This window comes from Carassius gibelio, chromosome B4, assembly GCF_023724105.1.
Source record: "Carassius gibelio isolate Cgi1373 ecotype wild population from Czech Republic chromosome B4, carGib1.2-hapl.c, whole genome shotgun sequence".
NCBI classification, from domain to species: Eukaryota; Metazoa; Chordata; class Actinopteri; order Cypriniformes; family Cyprinidae; genus Carassius; species Carassius gibelio.
In genome coordinates, this window is record NC_068399.1 from 15,704,287 (window position 1) to 15,709,487 (window position 5,201).

The window sequence follows — 5,201 nt, forward strand, 5'->3', positions numbered from 1 at the left end:
AAAAATGAATGAGCGTGAGTGAAGGTGAAGTGACTGAACCATCCTTTACCCTCCTCTTCTTCTCTGGCGTCTTATCTCTCCTCCTCCACTTCTCTCATGGTTTTGCCTCCTCTCTTCATCTTCATTTATGTCTTCTTTTAGTCTTTTCTCTTCTCTTTCTTCTGAACTCTTTGTCTCTTCTCATCTCCTCATTTCACCTTTACTCGTAAATTCTCCTCCATCTTTCCTCGTCTCTCCTCTCTCTTCTCCTCTCGTTTTCTCACCTTCTTGTCTCTCATCATTGCGCCTTTCATCATCTCCCCACTTTTATTCTCTCATCTTTTTGACTTTCCTCTCCTCTTCTATCCCCCTCTCTCCTTCACTTTTCCATTTATTTTGTCAGTGTGTGCGACTACAACAATTGTTTTAAGCCAATATGTGTTACAATATGTTTGAATGTACAATTTAGTCTTTTCCCCCTTCTGATATGAATTAATGTATGCTTTAATGTATGCTGGCTTTACAATTTGGTCATTAAAGTGGCTCACAAAGTCAAAGTCTCCTTTACTTTTTGCTCCTTTTCTTATGTCCTTGTCTCCCTTTTCCTTATTTATATATTTATTTTCTCCTCTCCATTAGTTTCCTTGTCTTGTTTCTTGTCTCTCCTCTCCTCTCCTCTCCTCTCCTCTCCTCTCCTCTCCTCTCCTCTCCTCTCCTCTCCTCTCCTCTCCTCTCCTCTCCTCTCCTCTCCTCTCCTCTCCTCTCCATTTCTAGTCTTATCTCATGTATTCACTCCTCAACTCTCTCCCCGTCTTTTCTCTGTCTTCTCATCCACTCACCTTTATCCTCTCCTCTCCACTTTTTGTCTCTTCTTGTCTCATTGTTTCACCTCTCTTTCTCTCCTGGTCTTTCTTTTCTATTCTCCCCTCCCTGTCTTTTTGTCTCCTCTTTTTGTATCTCCTCTACTAATTTATAATTTCCTCAACAATTATACTCTCCCTCATCTGTTTTCTCTCCTGTCTCTTCTCATCTCCTTGTTTTGTCTCCTTGTCTTAACATCTTGTATCTCCCACCTCTTGTCTCATCTCAAGTCCCTGTCTCGTCTTCATGTTTCCTCTCTCCTAATCTATCATCTACAGTCTTCTTCTCAATATAATTTGTCCTGTTCTCTATCTCCATCTCTCATTGTCTCACATCTTTTGTCCTCCAATTGTCTCATCTCATCTCATTGTCTCATAATCTTGTATCTCCTCTCCTCCTCTTGTCTTATATTGACTCCTGTCCTAATCTGTCATTCTCCTCATAATTTCTCCCCTCATCTATCTCTCTCTCCCTGTGTCTCCTTTCTTGTCCTCTCCTTGTCTCATCTCATCTCTTATTGTCATCATCTTGTATCTCCTCTCCTTGACTTCTCCTCTCCTTCATGTCCCTCCTCTGTTGTCCTCACTTTGCCTTATCTCATCTCCTTGTCTCATCAACTTGTGTCTCCTCTTCTAATCGATCCTCTCCGCGTCTTCCCTTGCCTTCATTTCTGTCTCTCCTTTTCTCTCCTCTATCTTTTGTCCTCTACTTGTGCTGTCTCATTTCCTTGTCTCCTCATCTTGCATCTCCACTCCTGATTCCTCCTCTCCTTATCTCTTCTTTCACGTTTCCACTCATTGTCTTGTCATTGTGTCTTCTTGTCTCATCTTCTCGTCTCTCCTCATTGCTCCTTTCACAACTCCTCCTCAGTTCTCCTCTCCTTTCTTTGCAGTTCATCTCTTATTTTCTTTATTGGCCATTTTCTCTTCTTTCCTTTTCTCCTCTCCTCTTTATCTATCCTCTTTGCATCCCTTCATATGTGGAAACAACTGACATTAGATGTATCATTTTTAGAAATGTACGATTCAATAGAAATAACATTGCAGTGGTTTTATTAGGTATATGTAAACTTCCATCTTTATAAAAACATATGCTTAATGCTCTTCATAACAGACAGTTTTGAGAACTGCTTGTCTCTGAGGCTGATTCAGGAGATAAATATGAAAATTATAATATTAGCGGTAATCATTTTCCCTCTCAGTATGCCTAATGTAGCTTAACAAGAGCAACACTACTCTACAAATGACGTCTTTGCTGAGATTAGAATGACAGAATCAAATATAACAGAAAACAACAAAAACACCAGTGCTGACTTAACACTAAAGAACAACATCTGTCTCTGCAAAACTGCTTCTGTAAGGGAGAGACACACACACACAAACACATATACACATTTCTGCTTCATTACAGGTATTTTACATCACACAACTTAATTAAGCAACAAATAACTGTAACCCTGAAAATAAAATTATGAGAAACATGTCTCTTTCAGATGTATTCACTGTAAAAGGAAAGGATGCGTAAGGTACAAGCAGCTTCACACTTGCTTTTCTTCACACATACTGAAATGGCAACAGCGTCAAAACCTCTGCTACTTTTGAGGTACGAGAAAACTCAATTAATTTTTCATGAAAGAAGAGGAAGGAGAGAGAGAGACAGAGAGAGAGAGAGAGAGAGAGAGAGAGAGAGAGGTTTGATAAAAGTAGCTTTTTTTGTGTGTGCAGATGGGATGATGACTACTTACAGGTTTTTAGAAAACAAGAATGAGTCACTTCAAATTCTAAGAGGCAACACGGAGCATAAAAAACACAAAAAGATGTCAAAGAAAGAAAGAGCTGCCTTTATATTTTTTTTAAGTTCTTTAATGACTTTTTGAATGTTTTTATTACATTTTATTATTACTTTGAATTAGGAATGACCCACAATAAATGCATTTAAGACAAATATTTAATTTTAAAACATTCTGATTTCCTGTTTTATTTAAAATATTTGAGGGGATGTAAAGTTTAATAATTTTCTATTCATATTTTGTTGTTAGATCCATTTGAAACTGACTGTAAGAAATACTACTGTACACATAAATTAATAAAAAAAAATCTGTTTTATTAAAGATGATAGAAGATGAATCAGTGACAATTGCAGACCTCTAGGTTTTGTATAAGCTGTGCATGTTATGACAAAGATCAGGCATCACAGATCTGACAACTCTGTGCTGGATGAAATCACGGAGTGACACAAACAGGAATATGTTTTGTTATCATGGTTCCTAGATAACAACGTAACAAACTCTTTTCCTTCCTCTGCCCGAGCTCAGTTTTTCTCTCTTTAGCATTTGTTAACCAGGGAGGAATGATTATCTAATCAGTGTAATTAGTGGGTAATTAAAGTTTGAAGATTTGCGCAACTTGTTTATTTCAGTGGCTTAACTGTCTCAAGAAAGAAACAAAGCACACACAATATGTTCTCTGCTAAAGATTCATGCAAGCTAATATATAGACTGATCAATTAAAGATGTCAGGAAGGATATTTAATGCTTTCAAGGCAGGGTGTTTTTAGCTAATCTTATTTTAAGTTTCTATTTTAAAAATACGACACACAGGCCCAGTCTTTAACAAACTCTCTTTAAAAATTTAATATTTCATATAAAATCCAAATTCTGATTCTTTTTACAGTCTTTTTCCCTCTTGTTTCTCCGTTACTCTGCATACATGCAGTACGTTTTACAGTGTTCTACTGTATTTTGGTATTCTGCTGTTGTGCATTGTATCCAATCCCAGCCCGAATTATGACCTTGGCCTGGGTGAGACTGACAGGCCAAAGTGATGTCTTTTTTACTGGGGTCTCCTCATATTTGATAGATTTCCTGCACTTTATCAGCAGTCAGCAAATGTTCAGAAATCCATTTTTCCTTATCTCTGTTTGCAGAGGTTTAGAGCACATGTTCGGATTCTTGCATCCAAAACTTATCAAACACAAACATTCGAACATCTATCCATCTATACATAAATACAAAGTGGTCCTCACTGCAGAACCTGCATGGTCTGCCGGCAATTTGTGCTTTGACAAAAGAGCAGTAATTTGTTCAATTGTTGATCAATTGTTTAATAATAACTGCTGAGTTGAGGCCAGATATTAAGTAGAAAGTTGAGTAGAGTTTACATGCAAATATGCACTTATGAGCAAGTGAGATTAAAAAGTGTCTAAATCATCCATTTTTCTGAAGTAACACTGCCCAAGTTTCAGAGCCAATTGAAATTATGCTTATTAACCTGTCACTGCAATAATGCATAAGTTTACAAACAGTCCACTAATCGTCCCAAATGGATACACTTTTGGAAATGGGTGAATTAATTACAGAGTAAACAACTCACCCACTGAGATATTATCAATTTCACTTAAAATGTCTTGACACGTGAAATGATCTGTGAGTCATTTTCCTGTGAGTACTCAGCTCTTTTGAATGAAAACTGCAATCATTTTGACACGTGCAATGCTTACAGAGGATCTGATGACTAATGGACTGAAAGGGAAGTGACTAGCCAAAGAACAGTTGTTTTTATTGAAAATGTATCAAATGTGAAAAATATACACATATTTGAATTTTTTATATATATTATGTCTCATTGCTATATACTACTGGTGGGATCAGAACTAGATTGGACAGGACCTATTTTCACAATAAGACATTTTGTTGGCAAGGAGAGAGATAAGGATAAGGCAAGATGGTGGGCTGAGTCTGGGCAGGTATTACCCTGACAAATACATTTGTTGGAAAGTAACGGTTTCCACCCACCTATTGGGTTTCACAGATCTCACACTCTTACACAACATCCCTCATACACACACACATTTTCATCTGTCTCTTAAAATATCCACTCAAAAGTAAATAACCCCCATTTTGGTTGCATTACTGCTTATACTCCTCAAGAGCTCAGGAACATTTACTGTTCTAAAAGCTCAAATAGATATAACCACCACAACCAAAGCAAACAACACCTAATTGCTTGTTATCAGATGGGTAATGCATCTGAACACTGGAGTCAAAGAAGCCATCCCTACCTCTTCCCTTTGAACATATTTAGCAGTCAGACATGAAGGACATGGCACACATTTAGGACCCCTTGTCCTGGGCTCAAATTGAGCAGTTTTGCGTCTCAGAACCAGAAGCTTGTTCTGGGTCAGTGATTGGTCAACAGCTGTTCACAGAGAGGGAGTTCAAAGCATTCATCTGTCAACCAATCACAGCCACAGGTGCACCCTGGTCAATTAAACGTGGAGGAAAGGGAGAAAGAGAGAGAGAGAGAGAGAGAGAGACAAAGCAAGAGAAAAAGTGAAAAGAGAAGAAAAAGAAAGATTGATAG